The sequence below is a fragment of the Acinonyx jubatus genome, chromosome C2, assembly GCF_027475565.1.
Source record: "Acinonyx jubatus isolate Ajub_Pintada_27869175 chromosome C2, VMU_Ajub_asm_v1.0, whole genome shotgun sequence".
In the NCBI taxonomy this organism is placed as follows: domain Eukaryota; kingdom Metazoa; phylum Chordata; class Mammalia; order Carnivora; family Felidae; genus Acinonyx; species Acinonyx jubatus.
This window is the reverse complement of record NC_069384.1, coordinates 140,330,414-140,353,805: the sequence shown is the minus strand read 5'-3', so window position 1 is coordinate 140,353,805 and position 23,392 is coordinate 140,330,414. Positions and strand designations below refer to the sequence as shown.

Below are 23,392 nucleotides of genomic sequence, written 5' to 3'. Positions count from 1 at the left end.
AAAGGCATAAGATTGCCCATCCACAGAAAGGAGGGGCAAATATTCTCTGAAGACGGCTACACCAATTCCTTGCACCTCCAAATAAACTTACGTAGCTCCTCACAAAGGGTGGAGTCTAATTTCCCATCTCCTTGAAAATGAGCAGATCTTACTTATTTACTTGAAAGTAGTAGAAAGAAGAAAGTTCAAGTAGAAGTTCTTGAACTTCTGAGGCCAGGTCATAAGAAGCCTTGCAGTTTCTTCCTGAGGGAAGCCAGTCACTATGTCAGAAAGTATGACTACCCTGAAACTACCATGCTGTGAGGAAGCTCAAGTTAATCATTTGGAAATGTCCTATGTAGAGAGAGAGAGAGAGAGAGAGAGAGGGAGGGAAGGAGAGGGATCAGTCAACTCACAACCATTCCAGATATTTAACCTGAGACACCATACATGCTATGAGTGAAAGACCCAACTTGAATGTCCAGCCCAGGTGAGTTTTTGTGTAACTATAACCCTAGCTGTCATCTGACCATAACCACATGAAAGACCTCAAATGAAAATGACCCAGCTGAGCCCACTCCATCCATTGAGCCATAGGAAATAATGGCAATTTTGGGGGCGCCTGGGTGGCTCAGTTGGTTATGTCTCTGACTTCAGCTCAGGTCATAACCTTGCAGTTCGTGGGTTCAAGCCCTGCATCGGGCTGTGTGCTGACAGCTCAGAGCCTGGAGCCTGCTTCAGATTCTATGTCTCCCTCTCTCTCTGCCCCTCCCCTGCTCATGTTCTGTCTCTCTCAAAAATAAATAAAAACATTAAAAAAAACTTTAAAAAAAGAAATAATGGCAATTTTTAACCACTAAATTCTGAGGTTTTTAAAATGTAGCCATAAATAACTGGAATAAAAGGTATGCTAATTTTCATTGTTAATCAGTGCTTCCCAACTGAGCTCCAAGATGGCTACACCTCTCCTACCACTAGTATCTGAAAATTCCTAAGTACCTACAAACCATTGTTTTACACTAAGAAAACTTAAAGGGCATGTTTCTCGGCTGACCTTTTTACTTTAACTCTGAAGCCAATAAAACCCTTTCATGTTTTCCATTTGTAATAAGGAGATTTTGCTGTCCTCATGCTCCACACTGACAGCCAGGGTCAGACAGACTCTTCTTCCTTTTCTTAAATAAACTAGTTAGAGATGTTTTTTATACTCAAAACTGTGAAAATAGCTCAAATGGTAATTGCAATGTCTGGTTATCACATGTTTGCAGACCATGATATTTAAAAGCAATGTTTGAAAATGACTCTGGGTTGTTTCCTAGTGGTCAGTCCGAGGCTAACCCCAGGTCCACATATTCCTGGAGGGAGCTCATCTCAATGTAGACATGGTTCTAACTATGTACCTCCACTCCTTTCATCTCTCCAATCCAATTAAATACTAGCAACCTGTCCACTGTCAGAAAATGACTGTGGAGAATTGGGTCAATGCACCTCTGTGAGAATTTCTTCTGGGCCAATCAGAGGGTCAGTCCAATTATTTTCAGTGATTTGGAGGGTGACAGAAAGTCTATCCTTCAATCCTATCATTTAACTACTGGCAGCTAGACGGTCTCAGGGCTAAGCCTATAGAATAGGGTGTTCCCAGCATGGGCAGAGTATGTATCTATGCCCGGAGAAACTGTCCTTTCTATGTTATCTTCCTTTATGCACCCAGAGAAATCCACCACTCAGCCTCTCCAATCTTTTCTATAAAATAATCCCCCAAATGGCAGTATTTTATTACAAATGTAATGCATGATTGTTTTATAAAGACATACAATGCCGAATTACGTATTTCTCAAATCCTTCCCTGTTGGTACCCCTTCCTTAATTATAGCACTTTTTTTCATTTAAATTTTAATTAGTTAACATACAGTGCAATATTGGTTTCAGGCGTAGAATTCAGTGATTTATCATTCACATACAACACTCGGTGCTCAACAGCCAAACAATGGAGCCAGCCCAAAAGTCCATACACCAGATGAATGGATAAAGAAGACGGGGTATATACATACAATAGCACTTTTGACAGCAGGATGTTTTTCTCCCAGAAACACTCCTATGCATTGTTGCATTACTATTCCTTTGTATTATTGTTGTACAAATTGGGATCATAATACTATTTTGCAACCATCATCGTTTACTTAAATCATGTATAATGGACTCTTGCTAGAGGTACAACAGTTTCCACCCTCTTTGTCCTTTCTAAACAGCCACACGGGATTCCACTGTCTCCTTTCTTTCTGGTGGGAACTGTGAAGGTTTACTGGAGAAAAGTGGATTCCCACCTTTCTATACCAATATCTTATCTCAAAATAGAATCAGTAAGGGCTAGACAGCAGAGTAGAACAACAAATAATTTGGAAATGGAAAAAAAGAAGCAAAGGCAAAGCAACTGGGGGCATGGACTCTGTGTGCATCCTGTGGTTTTTGACTCAGGTTAGGAAGGAAAAAGAAAGAATGACACTGTCAATGCTGATAATTTCACGTTGGCACCAGCGTGTCTTAGCTGGAACTTGAGAACACTGATAAAAAATTCTTTTCTTTTAGACCATGGCAGGCTGTTATTTATAGGAATATGATGGAATCCCATTAAAACACAGGAATTATTACATGTTCTCTTTCTGATACACACTCTACATTGAATTAAGTTCTCCAAAACTGAACTAAAAGAATACAAGCAAATCCTTGTTATTAGAAGACCTGCCAGTAAGACATCTATGAGGCTTCACCGACATCATGACTATTAAAAAATACTAACAGGTAAATTCACCATTCATCTTATTAAGTCATCAAAAAAGCCTTTATTCACTTTCTGAAAGACATTTACTTAATATAGCTGGTATTAATAACAGAACGACAAGATGCCATCATGGTTTTGGGCTTGAGAGTCTTTGGACCAGTGAGGAAAGATAGATTTCTAATGGTTGGAATTTTTTAGTTACCATGAGAGAAGCAATAAATTATAAACACAGATTATCTAAGAAGCATCCCATGAGTAAATTTGGGAGCTATTCGGGAATTAGCTTGACTACTTCAGTAAACCAAAAATAATTCAGTGACTCTGAAAATATATCTGGCTCCGCAAGTCAAATTAATCCCAACCAAAGCAAAGCAGAAGGATAATAGGAGCTGCAATGTCCCTCAATATGCATTTCCAACAAAAAGCAACACAGTGAAAGCTGACTCAGTCCCTCCAGCACCCATCTAGCAACCTCAACTGTCCAAAAGACAGACAAGAGCCAGAAAAAAAGAAACTGAAAAAAAAAAAACCCAACTCTGAGCATCCAAAAGAGCTGCCATAAAATCAAAACATTAAATTCTGTTCAATTTATTCAGGGGGCACCAAAGCCTTCAGGCAAAATTGTGCAATTTGGAGCCAATTTTTAAGAGCTTGCTTATCTGGCTTCTCAATTCATACTAGATTAGAAATGGCAATTAAGAGGCAGTGGAAAAGACTGGCTGCTAATGATAGACAAGCTGACATTAACAAGAAGTATGAGAAAAACAACGACAACAACAAAAATCCATGAAGGAAGACACATTAATTCTAAATCCTATCAGCTTAGGGTTGTTTAGTGCAGGCACAAACAACCTCAGAGATCTCATAGCATGGAAAAAAGTGTGCTCATATTTCTCATCACTAGAGTCTGTGTAAGAAGGCTGAAACTTGTAGAACTCATTTTCAAAAGACTTTCACTTAAATATCATACACACACACATATACACACACGCTTGGTGCTAAAGTTTGATTAGGATACAACTTCATGTGAAATCTCATGGGGTGCTAACTTTCTATAGCTCATGTATTTGAAAACAGAATGAAGGAGATTTTCATATATTTATAAATTTATTTCACAAATAGACAAGGACCTGGAAATTTAATGAATGAGCACAGCTCAGTCCACTACGTATGAAATTTAATTCTGTCTTATGTGGTCTTTCCAGTGTAATAAGTGAAAGTATTCAAAGAACTGTAGGGCTGGGAGAGCTCTCAGCTTGTCTGTTTGTGAAATAAGTTTACACAAAGCAGTTTGGAGATGGGGTAGAATGACAGCAGTCCATAATTGAGTCTATGGGGAAAATACAGGTATTCAGGGTATGCTTTAATGGGTAGTTCTGGAACGCATAAACAGTAAACTCTTGGATTGTCCATGTGGTGATGACACAGACCATAGCTAATTATCATTGTATTCCCAGAACTGAGAACAGTGACTAAAACATAGTAGATGCTCAAAAAATGTCCAAATCATTTATGAGTCATAAAACAGTACACGGCACTCTGTTCAGGAGAATGAGAGGTGAAAATGATTGCAATGATTGCAATGAAAATAATTGGCTCCACCAATTAATCTGGCAAAGACAGGACTAATTAGGTTTGAGCAGAAAAGATACCACTGGGATACACTGTACTTTTGGAGGAAGAGAACACTTGGAATGCCTTTCTGGCTCTTTGGAAGAGTGCTGGGTAGGAATGCAAAAATACAGAAACAGGAATAAGTATGTGGTGTCAGGAGGATAAGACATCAAGCTAAAATGATGCAGAAGGGTGATGCTGGAGCCTAGTGGAAGTCCCATTGAAAAAAAAAAATCTAGGGCTGTGCATGCATGCGCATGCATGTACACTCACCCAGGTGGAAGTGGGCAGGGCTTGACTGACAGTCGAGAGAGTTCAGCTTGGGCCATAAGGCCCAAGTATGTGTGAGAGGTTTCCAAGCAGGCAAATGACAGATGCAAACAAGGTTTAAGCAAAATTAACCTAGTAGAATGACAAATGGAATGGATTCAGAAGAGGCTGGAGAAAAAGGAGTACAGGGCTCGGGACATAATAAGAATGTCTTGGGTACTTACTCAATTGATGCACGAAGCCAAGGAGATCAATGTTGAGCAATGTTGATTGGCCATAGAATATACACCGGTTCTTTGAATCAGGTGCTTTTATTTCAAGGGGTATATCCTATGGAAAAAAAGTAAAGAGGTGAGCAAACATTTACCTACCTGCCTGTGAATTTCAGTATTCTTTGGACAATGATTAACGAAATTATGGAAAATTATACAGACTCATAAAATGATACATACCTACAATAACAAACTGGAGTTAAAATTATTTTTACAAAGAATAACCAGGCTATAAAATTCTAAAGTTGAGGACTAGGATAAGTAAAAAGCCAGGATGTCAGGCAGGTGCCCCATAATCTCTTCTGTGTTCACTTTTTTTCCCCATGGATGTGGGAAGCAATCATCAGGGGGAAAAAAAATGGTGCTGGACCTTGGGAGCTCAAGTCCAATTCTGAGAGATATGTGCACTGATGTCAGAGACTGTGCTATAAAAATTATTCTTCTTCAAGGGAAAGGTTTAAAAATCAAAAAGAAAACACATAGAGAACTAAAGACTGAGATCTTGGGAAGAGATCAAAGTTGGATAAAAGAAAAGAAAGCTGAATGTATGGAGAAAAAAATCTTTAAAAAAGGGATGGTGGAAGGGTGCTGAGAGCACAAGAATTTAAAGAAACAAGAGTAGACAACGGAACCAATACTGTAGAAAGAAGTATGCAAATTGAGGAAAAGCCTCTAGATTTGAAGTCATCAGTCTTTTATGAAGTCCAAGGATCTTAAAAAGTATAATTTTCATGAAGCTGGAAGACCAAAATTTCAAAATTTTCAGCAAAGGTCAATGGTTAAAAAAAAAAAATCTATATGCTGCCTACAAGAAACTCACTCCAGATCTTAAAACACACGGCAAGTGAAAGTAAAAAGATGGGAAAAGATACTCCATACAAAGGGAAATGAAAAGAAAGCTGGTATAGCAACACTCATACCAAACAAAATAGACTTTAAAACAAAGGCTGTGACAAAAGACAAAGAAAGACATTATATAATTATAAAGAAGTTAGTCCAAGAAGATTATACAACATTCCTAAATAATAATGCACCCAGCATGGGAGAACCTAAATACATAAAGCAAATGTTACAGACATAAAGGGAGAAATTGACAATCCAATAAATTCAAGAAGACTGAAATTAAATTAAGCATCTTTTCTGACCACCCTGGCATGAAACTAGAAATCAATTACAAGAAGAAAACTGGAAAAAAGCCACAAACACATGAGGACTAAGTAATATGTTCCCAAACAATTAACGGTTTAACAAATAAATCAAAGAGAAAATTTAATAAAATACCTTGAGAAAATGAAAATGGAAACACAAAATCTCTGGTACACAGCAAAAGCAGTTCTAACAGGGAAGTTCATAGCAATACAGGTCTATCTCAGGAAACAAGAAAAAACCCAAATAAACAATCTAACACTATACCTCAATAAACTAGAAAAAGAACAAAGGCTAATGTCGGTAGAAGGAAGGAAAAAATATAGAGCAGAGCAGAAATAAATGAAATGGAGACTTAAAACACAATAGAAAAGATCAATGAAACGAAAAGCTCGTTCTGTGAAAAGATAAACAAAATTGATAAACTTCTAGAAAGACTCATCAAGAAAAAAAGAGAGAGGGCCCAAATCAAAAAATTTGAGAAAAGAAAAGGAAATGGTACAACTGACACCCCAGAAATGCAAGGATCATAAGAGATTACTACAGTTATACACTAACTGAAAAATCTAGACGAAATGGATAGATTCTAGAAACACACATTCTAAAACTGAATCACAAAAAAATAGAAAATCTAAATAGACTGATCACAAGTAATGAAATTGAATTAGTAATTTAAAAACTCCCAAAAATCAAAACTCAAGCTTTAAGAGATGAGCTCTACCGGGGCGCCTGGGTGGCGCAGTCGGTTAAGCGTCCGACTTCAGCCAGGTCACGATCTCGCGGTCCGTGAGTTCGAGCCCTGCGTCGGGCTCTGGGCTGATGGCTTGGAGCCTGGAGCCTGTTTCCGATTCTGTGTCTCCCTCTCTCTCTGCCCCTCCCCCGTTCATGCTCTGTCTCTCTCTGTCCCAAAAATAAATAAAAAACGTTGAAAACAAAAATTAAAAAAAAAAAAAAGAGATGAGCTCTACCAAACATTACAAGAGTTAGTACCTATCCTTCTCCAACTAGTTCAAAAAAACTGAATAGGAAGGAAAGCTTCCAAACTCGTTTTATGAAACAGGATTATGCTGATACCAATACCAGACAAAGACACCACACACACACACACACACACACACACACACACACACACACATTATAGGCCAGTATCCTGGATGAGCATAGATGCAAAAGTCTTCAACCAAAGATTAGTAAGTCAAATTTACTGATTTGTGATTTATTCCAGGGATAAAAAGATGTTTCAGCATCCACAGATTAATCAGTGTGATACACATTAACAAAAAGGAGGATAAAAATCATATTATCATCTCAACAGATGCAGAAAAAGCATTTGACAAAATTCAACATTCATTTATGATAAAAACTCTCAACAAAGTGGGTATGGAAGGAACATACGTCAACACAATAAAGGCTATAGATGATAATCCCACAGCTAACATAGTACTCAATGGTCAAAAGCTAAAAGCTTATCCCCTAAGATCAGGAACAAACACAAGGATGCCAATTCTCACCACTTTTATGCAACATAGTACTGGAAGTCCTAGCCACAGAAATTAGGCAAGAAAAAGAAACAGGCATCCATATTTGTAAGGAAGAAGTAAAACTGTCATTCTTTGAAGATGACATGATACTATATATATAGAAAACCCTAAAGACTCCACAGAGAAACTATTAGAACTAATAAATGAACCCAGGAAAGTCACAATATATAAAATTAATAGACAGAAATCAGTTGTGCGTCTATATACAAACAATGAGCTATCAGGATGAGAAATTAAGGCAACAATCCCATTTACAACTGCATAAAAATGAATAAAATACCTAGGAATAAAGGATATGAAAGATCCAAGGATATGAAAGAACTGTACTCTGGAAACTATAAGAACATTATGAAAGAAATTGAAGGTGACACAAATACAAGCATACCTCGGAGATATTACAAATCTGTTTCCAGACACCACAATAAAGCAAACACCATAATTAAACTAGTCAAATGAATTTTTGGTTTCCCAATGTATATAAAAGTTATGTTTACACTTTAATGTACTCTATTAAGTGTGCAATAGTATTATGCCTAAAGAAAGCAATGTACATACTTTAAAAAATACTTTATCACTAAAAAATGCTAACCATCATAAGAGCTTTCAGCAAGTGGTAATTACTGATCACAAACCACCATAACAAATATAAGAAGAAGAAAAGTTTGAAATGTTGCAGGAATTACAAAAATGTGACACAGAGACATGCTATTGGAAAAAGTGGTGCTGACAGACTCACTCGATGTAGGATTTGCCACAAGCCTTCAACTTAAAAAAAAAAAAACACAATTACATGTGAAGTGCAATATGGTGACATACAATAAAGTGAGGTATGCATATAAATGGAAAAAATATTCCATGTACGTGAATTAGAAAAATTAATATTGTTAAAATGTCCACACTGCCCAAAGCAATCTACAGATTCAATGCAATCCCCATCAAAATACCAATGGCATTTTTTCACAGAACTAAAAAAAAGAATCCTAAAATTTGTATGGAACCACAAAAGGCCCCTAATAGCTAAAGCAATCTTGAGAAAGAACAGAGCTAGAGGTATCATGCTCCTGGGTTTCAAACTATACTACAAACATATAATAATCAAAATGGTATGATATTGGCACAAAAACAGATACATAGATCACTGGAATAGAATAAAGAGCTCAGAAATAAACCTATACGTATACGGTCAATTAATCTATGACAAAGGAGGCAAGAGTATACAATGGGGAAAAGACAGTCTCTTCAGTAAATAGTGTAGGGAAATCTGAACAGCTACATGCCAAATAATGAAACTGGACCACTCTCTTACACCATATACAAAACACATTCAAAATGGATTAAAAATTTGAATGTAGGACCTGAAAGCATAAAAGTTCTCCAAGAAAACATAGGCAACAAGTACTTGGACATCAATCTTAGCAATATTTTTGGGATCAGTCTCCTCAGGCAAGAGCAACAAAAGCTAAAAAAAAAAATGGCATTACATCAACCTACAGCTTTTACGCAGGGAAGAAAAAACGAAGAACATGGGGGATCAACAAAACGAAAAGGCAAACTAGTGAATGGGAGAAGATACTTGCACCTCATACATCCAATAAAGAGTCAGTATCCAAAATATATCACTTAACATCAAACAACCTGATTAAAAAATGGGCAGAGGACTTGAATTATTTTTCTAAAGAAGACATACAGATGGCCAACAGGCACATTAAAAGATGTTCAACATCACCAATCATCAGGGAATTGCAAATTAAAACTACAATGAGATATCACCTCACACCTTTCAGAAGGGCTAAAATCAAAAACACAAGAAATCACAAGTGTTGGCAAGGACGTGGAGAAAAGGGAACCCTTGTACACTGCTGGTGGGAATGTAAATTGGTAAAGCCTCTATGGGAAACAGTATGCAGGTTCCTCATAAAGTTAAAAATAGAACTATAATACAATCCAGCAATTCCATTTCTGGGCACTTATACAAAGAAAACAAAAATACCAATTTGAAGAAATACATGCACCCCTATGTTTATTTCGCGATTATTTACAAAAGCCAGAATATGGAAGTAACCTACGTGTCCATCAATAGATGATTGGATAGTGTGTGTGTGTGTGTGTGTGTGTGTGTGTGTGTGTGTGTGTACACACTGGAATATTACTCAGCTTCAAAAAAAAATGAAATCTTGCCATTTGCAACACTTGGATGGACTAGAGGTTACTATGCTAAGTGAAATCAAGTGAAAGACAAACACTGTATGATTTCCCTTGTATGTGGAATCTAAAAAAATGGACAACAGAACAAAACAACCTCACAGATACAGAAAACTGTTGGTTAGCAGAGTGGGGAGGTGGTGGGGTCCAGGCAAAATAGGTGGAAGGGATTAAGAGCCACAAACTTCCATTTATAAAATAAACGAGTTAAGGAGCTATAATGTATAGCATGGGGAATATAGTCAATAATACTGTAATACGTTTGTATGGTGACTACACTTACAAAGATCATTTGAAATGTATAAGAGATCCAGTCAGTATGGTGTATACCTTAAACTAGTCAACTGTACTTCAATTTAAAAAGAAAAGAAAAGAAATAGATGCAGAAGAAGAGAGAACCAGATTTGAGCTGCTGGAGGCAGGAGGATGTCAGGAGGTGATGATGATTGTAAAAGCTCACAGCCCTGCTGCTGAGGGACACCCTGCAGTTGTCCTGAAGGTACCGTCACATCATCCTACCGGACCTTAACAGCAGAAAATATAAAGGCAGTCGTATTAGACCAGACGAACTGAGGATTACTTAGGTGTCTTACAAATGAGGAAACTGAAGCTCTGTTAAAATTAAGTCATTAGTTAAAAAACTCTTCCCGATGAGGGATCCTCGATCAGATAGGTAAAGGGTTTTAGCTATAAAAACCCTTAATTTTCTGTGTGACTTGCAAGAGAAGTCATAGAATATCTCACAGCAGTGGTTCTCAACCAGGGTATGAGTTTGTCTCTCAGGGGACATTTGGCACTCTGCAGATTTTTGGCTGTCACAACTGGCAGCTAGGGTGCTATTGACCTCTGGTGAATATAGCCTAGGATGCTGCTAGACTTCCTATGGTGCACAGGATAGTTCCCCACAGGAAAAAAAAATTACCCAACCTAAAATACCCATAGTAACAAGATTAAGCAACTGTTCTGGAATATTATGTGAGCATCCATAATAAAATCTGATTTCTAATTTTAATAAAACTTAATTGTGAGGCTAATCTGCAGCAAGTTTGACTTTGACATTAGTCCATCATTTTAGTATATTTACTTTTCTGAAATCTCATTTTGTCTATTTTTGGAATCTCAAATGTCTAGAGTGAAGTCCTATGGAGAAAGACAAACTCCCCGATAAAGTATGTATTAATTGAAGAAAGGCCCCCGGGAGTTGGGCTTATACTTACAAAATTGCACACCATTGAAAACTGAGATTTACCAAGGACAAAAGTCACTGCACAAATCAATAATCTCCTAGGGTAAAAAATGCTCAGCTCTGCATGGATGTTCTGTTTTCACCTTAAGATTCATAATTGTTTGCCATGTTGATCACCTCCGTAGGGAAGGAGGAGGGGGGAAAATCTATTGTGTCAAAAGGAGTCATAGAGTTTTCTAGCTGACTTGAACAACACTGAGGTGGAAGCAGTAGTAAAAGTGTATTTCGCTGGTAGAGATGGAGGACAGAAGATTACAAAGGACGTGCCATCCTTAACCAAAGTCTGGGTTTGTTCGACTTCACGCAGCTTTCTTCATAATGTCTCCCTGTTCTTCTTAATACCCCGTTATTAATCTCAGCGTGCTAAGGAGAATTTTCTTTTTCCTCTTTTCATTTTGCTCTCATTTTTAGTTGCAGGAAAAGACATTGTTTATCGTATTAATTCTGACAGGAGTATACATTTAAATGCCACATTGGGGCTTATGTACATTTATATTCACACTGCATATACGCACAGGGGTGAATATCCTAAAACTATGTTAGTGGCAACATATCATTCTTCTCTATTAATAATTTCAGAAGAAATCTTAGATCTATTAAATACTCTGGTTTGGACTTCATAGACACTTAACAGAAAATTTAGTTATAATCATTGATAAATGCTTGTTTAAGATGCATACTTTGTTCTTATAGGTTCCCATAGATTTTTCGAGTCTCCTCCCTTTATTAAACTAGACCATCGGTCATCCCTAAAATATTCTTACTGAGGTAACATTTAATGATGTCACCTATGTTTTCGTAAGATCACTAGAACAACCAGGTGTTTGAACAATTTATAAGTCGAAGCATCATTCCCTATGTCACCCAACATCCTTCCTTTATACTGATGTCTGATAAACCTATCTTTATGTTATAGGTGACTACTATGCAACATTTGCCCAGGTTATGAAATGCTAGTTTTTCAAATTCAATTTTAATAAACCTACATGTGATTGTAAAATACCTATGTAAATAGGTGAACAGAAAGAGGACAAGGAAAATAAACAGAACAGGCAGGGAAGGAAAGGGGCTTTTAAGGATGAATTAGGAGAGCATGGCTTGTTACCAAAAGATCTCTAACTGCTTGAAACTTAAGACAACTCTGAAAGCTCATTTGTTTTCTAAATAAGGACAATTGTGTAAAATAAAACAAAAATGAGAATTTAGACCTGTGAAGAAAGTCACAACAAAAGTTAGTTCGCCAAAGTTATGTCCACAGTACAAAGATGCAACGAAAGCATGTCTAGCTCACGCTACCCATGAGAAAAACTTAATTGGTTTAAGGGAGAAATGAAACACTGGAAACTTCTCTAATCCTGACCCAAAAAAGGCGGGTAGGGTAGGCAGTAGAGCTCATTAACAGAACTGCAAGGAGCCTGAGTGAATGTTGAGACGATTTTAGAGAAAAATTTTAATATTAATGAAGTAGGAAACAATTTTAGTTTTTTTTAATGTTTTTCATTCCCTCATATTTTTATATCAGTTTATTATTTATTAATCATTATATAAAGATGCATTTTGGAATCATAAGTACACGATGCAATTTTGTACATAACTGGACAATATCTTAATCATTGCCTTGAATTATTTCCAAGAACTGATTTCACCTTAATTATTCAAGCATCTATGTTGCAGTCACAGCTCAGAGTCCTGTCACCATGGTCACTTGGTAGTGTTCCTCGTTGAATTTTCATAATCAGGCCATATCAAGTTTCTTAACATATAAATTATGATTGCTTGCAAGGTGTTTTACTCAAAGCTCTAAATCAGGGATTCACAACTGATGAAAACGTGACCATGTAATCCAAGATGACTTCTTTAATTTCTTTAGCCACTTTTTATTTACAGTCAAACTCTGCCTAATTGAGTGCAAATTCATGCACTGCTTAAATTATTTTGCAGAACAATGGATTTTTAAAATGTATTTGCAAGTTTCTACATGTTTACATGTACTAGAATTTCACAAACTCGACCACGTTATCTCAATTATTAGATGTGCCTAATATCATCTACTCCTGCTTCCTTGAGCCTTCTTGGATCTACTTTTTTTTTATGTGTATTTATTTTTGAGAGAGAGAGAGCACACATGACTGGGTGAGGGGCAGAAAGAGAGCAGAACAGAAGACTGGAAGCGGGCTCTGCACTGACAAAAGAGAGCCTGATGTGGGGCCTGATTTGAGGAACAGTGAGATCATGACTTGAGCCGAAGTCGGAGTCTTAACCATCCATCCAGACGGCGCCTTCTTGGATTTACTTTTAATTGTTATATCTAAGTGTATAAACCGCCTCATGTAGAAAATAAACAAAATAAATACTGCGTTTGATGTTTTCAAGGAAGCAACTATACTCAGATTAACATCTATAAGTGATGAATAATTCAGACATAATCAATATTTCCATTCATATTAATGCAAATTAGCCATGCAGATTAATAAACCCGGCAGGATGAGGATTCAAAAGAAATTGGTTACACTTAAAAATATTATACCCTGAAAGTAGAGGATCATCAGTAATAATTGAAATTGTGACCCAAATCAGTAATATTAAAATTATCTGGGCTCTTAATATTTCCTTCCACAGGATACATTAAAATGTGGATACACTAGGTAAACGTGGGAAGTCTGAAAAATTCATGCACTGCTTAAATTATTTTGCAGAACAATGGGTTTTTAAAATGTATTTGCAAGTTTCTACATGTTTACATGTACTAGAATTTCACAAACTCAACCACGTTAATGTGGAAGATGTACCTCAATTAGCAAAAGCATATATACTGTAAAGATGCTTAAATGAGCGCACCAGAGTATATATGGTAACTACAACCAGAATAAAAATGAGCTGTCTTTTAGAAGTCCCAAGGGAGACCTATTTTTAATGACTAGGAGAGAGAGAGAGATTCGCAATTAGCATATTCATTATGTGTATGTAAATGCCTGATTCCAACAGCTGCTTAAGGGTGTTAAAAAACAATTTGTTCTATTAAGCAGTTTAAATATTCCTCTTAAAATCTTGTTTACCTGTTTCATTTGCTGAACAATGTCCTCCTTCAGAGGACTGGGGGGTGGGGGGGTGGGGGGGAGGAAGATGCAGATTGCCTCTACTGCTGTCATTTCTTCTCTGGTGAGATTCTTAAGCAAAAAGTGAGAGGTAGAGGCCACAGCTCAACGGTAATATTTTGGTGATTTGCTATGTTCTTTCATTAAATGCAGTGGCATTTTTTCTCTCTGGCAGGGATATATTTTGCAGTGGTAAAGATCAGTGTTCTATACTGCGCCACCTCTCTTCTAGTCATGGATGTCTGGTAAAGCTCAGAGGAAAAAAGGTGGAGAATTTAAGACAAAGTACCTCTTTTTTTCCTCCAGGATGCTTGCTAAACAATCACCGGTGACCTTCCTCCTGGCACCCGATCAGCTCAAGTCTCAAAATGGATGCTGTGAGAGTACTGAAGGCTTTGAGGTCAGTCCCCTACTCTAGGATTCCAATTACATTTTATTCTTAAGCAAACAGAAGTGCGAGTCTTGAACAGAAAGCCCAGCTGTAGGCCCCAGTATCTGCTCTAAGCTCCCTCATCTCCCTGTTCCTCTCCCTGCGGGAAAACCAGGGCAAGCCACCCCTTCTGCCAGTTCCTGTCAATCTGTGAAAGCAAACCAGTGTTAAGTCTCATTCTCAGGATAAGGACTGAAATCCTTTAACTTCCACCCAACACCCATTCCCTTCCCTCTACCTGTAGTCCTTTGATGTAGCCCAGGGCTTTTCAGACTTCACTGTGGCCTTGTTACAATGCAGATTTTGAATCAGGAGGAGGCATGGGGCCTGACATTCTGCATTTCTAACAAGCTCCCAGGAAGGAGGTCTGGTGGATGGACCAAACCTGAATGAGTAGCAAAGGGGCTAGCGCTGAATCCCAAGTCCCCTGGTTTTATAATGGTAAATATAACAGTAGCCATTAACACATATATTAAATACATATACAGCACTTAGTTTGCTATTTTCTCCATGAATGTGGTAACTGAGGCAAAGACTGATCAATAATATGAGTAAAACCACATGACGAAGGACAGAGTCAGGTTTCAAACTGAAGCAGTCCAGCCCCAGATCTGCTACACGGTGGGTCCAGATCTGCCAAACTGTAAGGCTTTCTGGTTTTCCTTTCAGCCTCTGGGCTTCAGCTTTCCTACAGGTTTGCTGTTTCCCTTGTGCCTCTGGCCCCAGCATCAGCTAGTTCTATGGCAAAATATACCTAATCAACCTCTGGAACCATTGGACAACTACTCCAAGGAGATGGGGAAATAACAAAAAAGAAAAGGTGCAGACTCCCTTCAGTTTAGACTGAAACATTTGATAAACTTTTGGGATCTCTGAACATGTACTTCTCACTAGTACTAATCAGACATAAATGATATAGAGGCAATCAACAACTCTGTTCTTTCTACCCCAACGCTACATTAGACCTCTCTGCACACCAAGTCTGGGATTTATTGGATAATATACTGTGGGATCCCAACATGTCCAATTGCTGGCAGAGTCCTTTAATGGCATTGACAGTTGTGATGGCCCAAGAAGACTTTAACAGAATGACTGCCACCTAATCTGTGCTATTAAAGAAGGAGCCATCAGTGATACTTCGGTGGACACTATAACCTATGGCAGATGGATAAATATGGTGACACAAAAGTCAATAGCACCAGTCAACAGTCACCAAGTCATGGAAAATGTACATCCCACCATATCCAGTTGTGTTCAGGCTGGGGAAGCCAATAACCATGATCTGTATGCTGATTCTAGGATGTAGATTGAAGCTCTAATGCAGGGTCACCTTGAGAACTGTATTCTTTTTTCAGAAATCATAATTAAGGAGTTGTAGCACTTCTCTCATAAGATACTCTTTGACCTTGAGTATTTCTGTGACAGTGGAGGAACATACTACTCAAAATCTCCAGGGGAAGATGCCTCAGGTACTGGCATATTTGCAACAGGGTTCATAAGAATACCTCCTGTGCAAGACAGAAGGGGTCTCTCATTTTTGGTATAAAAATACCCAGCAAAAATGCTTCATGTATTATTTTTTCTACAGGGTCCTTTGCCCATTGTCCTAATTCTAATGGACTATGTTTATTGTCCCCCATCTGTTTCTAGCATTCCCAGTGTATAGCCACACCATTATTTATGCCCAGAGAAATATGTTTGCAAACCTCAACTTCGACAATGCTTCTCCCTTGCTATTTGAAAAATGCTGCTCCATCACATACCCAAAGACTCAACTTTTCAGTTTGAAATGTATATTGCCCCTGAAATATTCCAATGGTTCGTGTTCTTTTTCAAAAGAATCCCAAGACTGATACCGTGTTTTGATGATGTCCTAAATGTGAACGCAACAGAAAGGGAACTGAAGGAAAAATTTTAAACAGCCCACATTGCTTCCAGCCGTCTCAGAAAGAAGAAAAAGAAAAAGATGAAGGGAGAGAGGGACGGAGGGGAGGGAAAATGAATAGGATCATCTAGAGCTGTCTTCCTAAACAGCACTGCTGATATCAGGACAAACTGTCTAACATATTTGCAGTGCGTTTCTTCACTCAGTAAATATTTACTGAAAACGTTCTACTTGCCGGACCGTTTCGGGTGCTAAGGATACTGCAGTGAACAGGGCAGACGTGATCCTTGCCCGTAGGAAGCGTATAGAATAGCAATTCATGCAATCCATCTTCAATGTATGATGAAACCACTTCAAACATGTTTTTAAACTAGTTTAGTTCTTGTAGGGTTTTTATTTCCTGCCACCATTTTCTTTTCGGAGACAGTTGTTCTGTAGATCCTTTCAAAAGTCTAGTGAATACTGAATACCACATTTGCACAAAAGCATTCTTATTAAACCTATCCTATTTGGGGGCACTTAGCAAAGAAACAAGCTGGGAGCCCTTGAAGTTGGTGAGGCAGAGTTAGAATGGCAAAGCTGAAAACAGAAAATGGGCCAACATTATATACTTAAAACAAGAACGACAATAAAGGCTGATTATAGCATATTACATACAATATTTTTTCACTCCCGTTACAACCCCTATGCAAGCACCTTCATTAAAACCACTTTTGAGCAATACAAGAGGATTCTCAGAGAGGGTGAATAATTTCACGATATTTTACGATAGTAAAACAAAAGCCAAGGCTTAGATCAAGCCCAAGTGCTCTAGTCCAAAGACAAAAATCTCAAATGACATGATATGCTGGCCTCTCAGAACCTGGTGTATGGTGAGAGAAAAGTAGAACAGGGACCAAAGTCATCTCTTAGTCAATTAAAAGAAGATGCCAAGTTCAAGAATAATCGAGATTAATAAATCAGATGCTAAAAGCTAATCTAAAATTGTAGATGGTAGGGGGTGGAAATGAAGTAAGGTGAACAGCAAGCCACAAAACCCAGACAAACTTTCTTGGGTTAACATTCTCTGACAGGGTCCCTTCAGAAATCTATGGTGTTACCCCTGAGCATGTACTCCAATCTCCAAAGCTGTGCCTTCCCACCCCAGTATCTGGTAAATCCACAATTTCTTACCACTAATGCTTCCCTATAAGATATGGCCACTGAGTTTAGTCACAAAGTAGTGTTAGTGAAGTGGCCACCACTTTTCCAAGGTCACTTACCAAATACAATGGGACACAAAAGGACTTTTCTATTGTGGTGAAAGCTAGAGTCCCTCACAAACTCTACAACTCCTTTTAAATCTCTACCAATGCTAAGTCTATAATAATTGGAAAAGGGGGAGGTGGTAATTCCTTACCCTTAAGTATGTCACAGCATTTGCAGGCCTGAGGACTTTCCCAGGTGCTTTGGATAATGCAATTCTCTGTTACGTGGGAGATAAATATAACCCAGAATCATCTAGGGCACTTCCTCTAGCAACTTTAATATATAGACACACACCCCCTTCCCCAATACCTTTTTCTCATTGAGCAAATGATATAAATAACTATTTGGGATCTTAGATAGGCCTTGAATTATTTGTGGAAAGGGTGACCAATAGTGGAATTTACTGAGAAATTCAAGAAAATGTACAAAGCATCAATATGAGTTATCTGTCTATGAGGATACCTGCCAAAGAAAAATCACATTATTCCAGAAAACTTTATCTTGGTCATATTAGATGCTGCATATCCAGAAATAGACCACACAAAAACACTGACACACAACAAGGTTTTCTGATTAGAAATTAATGAACACAAAGTCTTTCTGATTCCAAACCCCTTACTTTTAGCCTTTATACTGGACTGAATAGACTGATCTGACAAAATGAGAAATACAGGCTGTATTTTATTCAGGTAGATAGAGTGAGCAGTATTTTAAGGTAAAGGGTAAAATAATGGAGCTGATTTTAGGTAAATGTGTATGTAACTCTAGAAGTAGAGAAGATTACTCTAGGGGAGAAGGGAATGGAGACAAGATTTGGAGCTATTGCAAAGATATAATATCTTAATCTATAGTTTCCTTTTAGTTTAGATTTTCCTACCAGCTTATTTTCAGCCCAAGTCCTTCACTACCTAGCCTCCTGAAAACTCTTTTTATCCCTTCCAACCAGTTTCTAATTAGCCTCAGATTTGTCTGTCAAAGTCTCCCCATCACTCAGTTGCAAGTATTTTCTCTGTTGGTCTTGCCTTAAGGCAAAGGACAGCCATATGGTTATAAGGTGCTCCAGGTAACAAAGTACCCCAAATTTGTTTTCCTTCATGATTCTGTGGGTCAGGAGTGTGGGCAGGGCTTGGATAGGTCTTCTATTCCTTGGGATATTAACTGGGGCCACTCAGCAGTACTCAGGGGGTGGCTATGATGGTCTGGAGAATCCAAAATGGCTTCACATACTGAATGTGTGCCTTGGCAGGGATGGTTACAAGGTGGACTCAGCTAGGATGATTGACAGGAGCCTCTAGTATGGGTTTCCCAACATGGAAGTTTCAGGGTAGTCAGACTTCTACCATGGCAACTGGCTTTCCCCAGAGCATGTGTCCCAAGAGAATCAGGCAGAAGCTGCATGGCCTTTAGGTCTTTCCTGATCTAGCCTTGGAAATCATGCATTGTCACTTCTGCCATATTCTATTGGCTACAAGAGAGTCATAGGCCAGCCTCGATTCAAGGGGAGGAGAAACAGACACCACCTCTTGATGGCTGATTGGCCAGGTCACATTGTAGGAGAGCTAGTAAGATAGGAGATGATGTCATGACCATCTTTGGAAAATACCCTCTGCCGCAAAAACAAAGAATTGAAGTCAGGCAGACCTGAGTTCAAATCCTACCTCTTTCCCTTAATTGTGCAACTCTTGGAGAGTCACATAATCTCACAGTTTACATCTTGTCCTATAGAATGGGATTTAGAAAATGCTACCTCTCATGGTCAGATGATTAAATTAAATGAGAAGATATACACAAAGCAGCCTGACTGTAATAAATGCGCAACTGTGTATGCTTTTTTTTCCTCCCTGCCCTAGAGCCTATAACACTGCACAAGACAACCCTAAATAATCCTTCTAGGACAGAGGTCTTCATTGCTTTCTTACAACCAGTGATTTCTACCAGCTGACTCATTTATACTTCTACTTCTTTCTCTCTTTTGATTTCCCCTTCTTTTCTATACATTTGTTCAGAACCTCATCACCCAGGATGCTGACAAATGGATTGTTCGCTACAAATCAGCCCACACAAACACATCCATTTCCTCAGGAAATTGTGAGGAATCGTGAGCCGATGGAAAAAGTAATATTCAAAAACTTATATATAGAATAAGGAATCTGTTTATCCCTTGACAGGGAGCAAAATTTCAGACAAGTCCCTGTCTAACTCATCACAAATTCTAAACGTATAGGTGCATATTCCAAAAGTATACATTATGGTGCTAGTTCTCCAGTATGTGGTAAAAGGACAAATTCCAGTTTTAATACTGAATGTAATTATTGAATCATAGTATAAGATTCTGTGCAGAATTTCAAATCCAGCCCTTCAAAAGCACTGACAGTAAACTTGTTAGGGTCGGTTTATGAATCTTTTACAATAAGAGCACTATGCTCATCATTTCTTTCTATTGTATATTGACAAAGTACTTTGATTCTTCTTTCCTTCCAATCTTCCTTCTTTCTCTCACTTTTCTTGCTTGTAACAAGATGCCTCATTGTCAGCGATGTATTTATATTCACTCATTCTCTGGAGCACATAAAATTGTGATGAAACACAAAATCTGGGCCAGCCCAACATGGGGCAACCCTAGACTCATTTTTCTTTTATTTGAATAATACAGCAAGGAGCGCTGATGGAAGTCAGTCTCCTGTAGCTTGGCTCCCTAAATGTTCTGCGACATGGTGGGAAACCTGAGTGAAACGATGCAGATCAATACAACTGTCCTAGGAAAGTGTTGTGATGTTTTCTTGCTGTCACCCATGAAACAAGCTTAAAATCAATGATGATTCTTTTTGCTGGAGACATGAAGCCACATTTGGTTACTTTGAAGAAACCAGAGAAAACTCACTAGGACAGTGGCCGAGATATCTTGAGCCTTATTCTTCATAAAACAGTATGAGCTCTGAATACCAATCAGATCAAAAGATGACTTCGCCAGCAGGGGTCTCGAGCCCAGAAATGCTCAATGCGATCAAGAACAACACCGAACAGTGCTCTCCGGGGCACATGCCATGAACAGTCACATAAACATATATAGTCTCCACCATCTTTGTGTTTTTCTTCGAAGAAAGCAAAGATAACCATATTCCTTTCAATGGCTTGTCTGCATTCTGTCCCATCAAAGTGTGCTGGCAGTCCTGTTGGAGCAGAAATGTTGTGGCCTCAGACCAGGAATAATTGGAAACTAATTTACCATGGAAATCTTAATGATATTTGCAATCACAGATGAGTGCTTTAGGGAGATAACAGAAGGAATATTCAGAGCAGACAGCAGAGACACCAGTGACTATCAGAGTTTTTTTCCCTTATGAGCTACAAATGGCCCCCGTCACTCTCTCCTGTGCCCAAACTTCTTCCAAAATGACTGATGTAATTTTTTTAAACTAAGTTTATTTTCATTGTACATGCTTATGGAAAGGGAATTAGGTAGTGCTAAACAACAGGAATACTTCTGTTCTCTTTACCTTTTGTTCACCAGGTCTGGCCTGTAGCCATTTGTTGACGGAGAAATGGGTACAAAAGGCTGTCCTGTTACATTTCATAGACTGATAGGCTTAGAAGGGCCTCACAAGCTGGGCTGGTACAGAGAGGACCATCTTGCGGCTTAGTTGTTGTTGTTTTTCCTCACCTAACAGCGTGCCACAGAGGCAGGTCTCGAACTTCTCGGGGCCATCTTGCAGAAGAGCAAAATGGAGACCAGATCCAAGTCTTCCTGTTTCCCCCCCAGCCCACATAGATTCGTCATCATAATGACTCCACATTGAATCCATTCACTCTGAAACCCAGAACCATCTTTTTCTTCTCAGTTTGCTTAAGTTCCGTACCTCAGCATTGGAGGAAGGACAAATAACCCTGACATTTGATGTTAAATCTCAAATGTAGCCTTCTACAACACTTCTCTCCTTCTCTGCACTTTTCTTACTCCACAAAAATACAAATTAGGAACAGGGGCTGCACTTTATCATCGAGGCCCTTCTTTCTCCTTGGGTCTAGTGGAAGAGGTCCAGATGTGAGTTTCTGAGAAATGTTATCCTGTATGTTTCTATTTTTCTGTTAAGTAGATGCTAAGATGCTTGAAAAGTACTCATTAGTGATATAGAAGAGACAGTTTACTTGATACAGCAGCACTGTCAATGGTTAACAGCCTCGGCCTTGAATCTGGCCTGCCTGAACTCATATCTGGGTTCTCCTACTTCCACTGACGAGCTATTTCAACTGACTTGTCTCCATTTCCTTATTTCTAAAATCAGGATAATAATATTGCCTTGAGGGGTTATTGACAGCATTGACTGAAAATGTGTATAAAATCTTGTCAGAGTGAATAGCACATGATATGTGCTCAATAAATTTTCTTTTTACCCGAAGTGAGTACACAGTACATTTTATTGGGTGTGACAAATGCATGAGCACAGTACATAAGATTGCACAGAAAATGAGGTTCCTCAGTTACTAAATACTAAGAAAAGGTGTGTGTTGAAATTGGAAGGATGAAGTGAGGGGTCGGGGGGTGGTGAATGCAAGAATGAGGGCTGACCTCCAGGGAGTTCAGCCAGATACATCATAGCCTGTTGTCACACATCACCATTGGACCAGTGCCCCAAGTCTCTCCTGGAGAAGATACATGACACACAAAAGGGACACATAAAAATACTACCCCAGAAATACACCAAAGCCTTAAAATGGTCAGAACTCAATCCAGCAGGACATAATCCACCACAAGGGAAATTCTGCCCAGTCACAGACTTTCAAAAAGAAATGTTCATGCAACAAATACTTGGTTAATTCTCCCACCTAGATTCAACACATGGTCTCACAACCACCAAGGGCTTCCTGAAAGGGACAGGAGATTTCACATTTCATCTACTCTCATCTATTGCTGTCAATAACCCCTCAAGGCAAATAAGGAAACGGAGACAAGTACATCCTCATCCTGTACTTTCTGGAATGTATGCATTCAGGGGTGCCTGGGTGGCTCAGTCGGTTAAGCATCCAACTTCGGCTCAGGTCATGATTTCATGGTTCGTGAGTTTGAACCCCTCATCCAGCTCTGTACTGACAGCTCAGAGCCTAGAGTCTGCTAAGGATTCTGTGTCTCCCTCTGTCTCTGTCCCTCCCCTCTCATGCTCTGTCTCTCTCTCTCAAAAATAAACAAACATTTTAAACAGCTAAAAAAAATTAAAGAAAAGAATATGTGCATTCAGACGTTTCTAATATAATGCTAGCTAACAACTACAGCAGGAAAGAACAAAAGACAATTCTTTATCCGCTCTGTTCATATTTCTACTTTTAAAGCTAATGCTAAACCTACCAAACTACCCTTATTACAGTCGTTTTGAATACAAAAAATTGTATTCTCCAATGTTACACCAGTGCCCTGCAAACCAAGGTGATCGATTATTTCCAAGTGGTAATAATATTACTCGTAAAAATAGGCTTTAATTTGACAAATAATTAGCTTTGCATTCAGAAATGGATAACAAAGCACCACACTAAAAGGCAAACTGTTCTTTTTTCTTTCCCTGCTGTGGATATTAGGAATATTTCTTTAGTCGTATGAAACAATACACAAATCACTTATTTTATTACTTTCCCAAGACAGGGGGTCTCAATGATTGAAATACTCTTAAGCTAAGAATTTGCCTACCTAATTGG

The 23,392-nt window shown here is 38.5% G+C and overlaps 1 long non-coding RNA gene across 2 annotated transcripts in view; it reads right to left on the bottom strand.

Moving 5' to 3' along the window:
* LOC113594163 (uncharacterized) overlaps nucleotides 1–23,392 on the bottom strand; it is a 303,171-nt gene that overhangs the window by 38,993 nt on the left and 240,786 nt on the right. For both annotated transcript variants that reach the window (XR_003414484.2, XR_008298032.1), the window contains exons 7-8: nucleotides 4,867–4,972; nucleotides 4,646–4,774 (exon numbers count right to left, since the gene is read on the bottom strand). This is a non-coding gene — a long non-coding RNA (uncharacterized LOC113594163). The remainder of the gene's footprint in view (nucleotides 1–4,645; nucleotides 4,775–4,866; nucleotides 4,973–23,392) is intronic.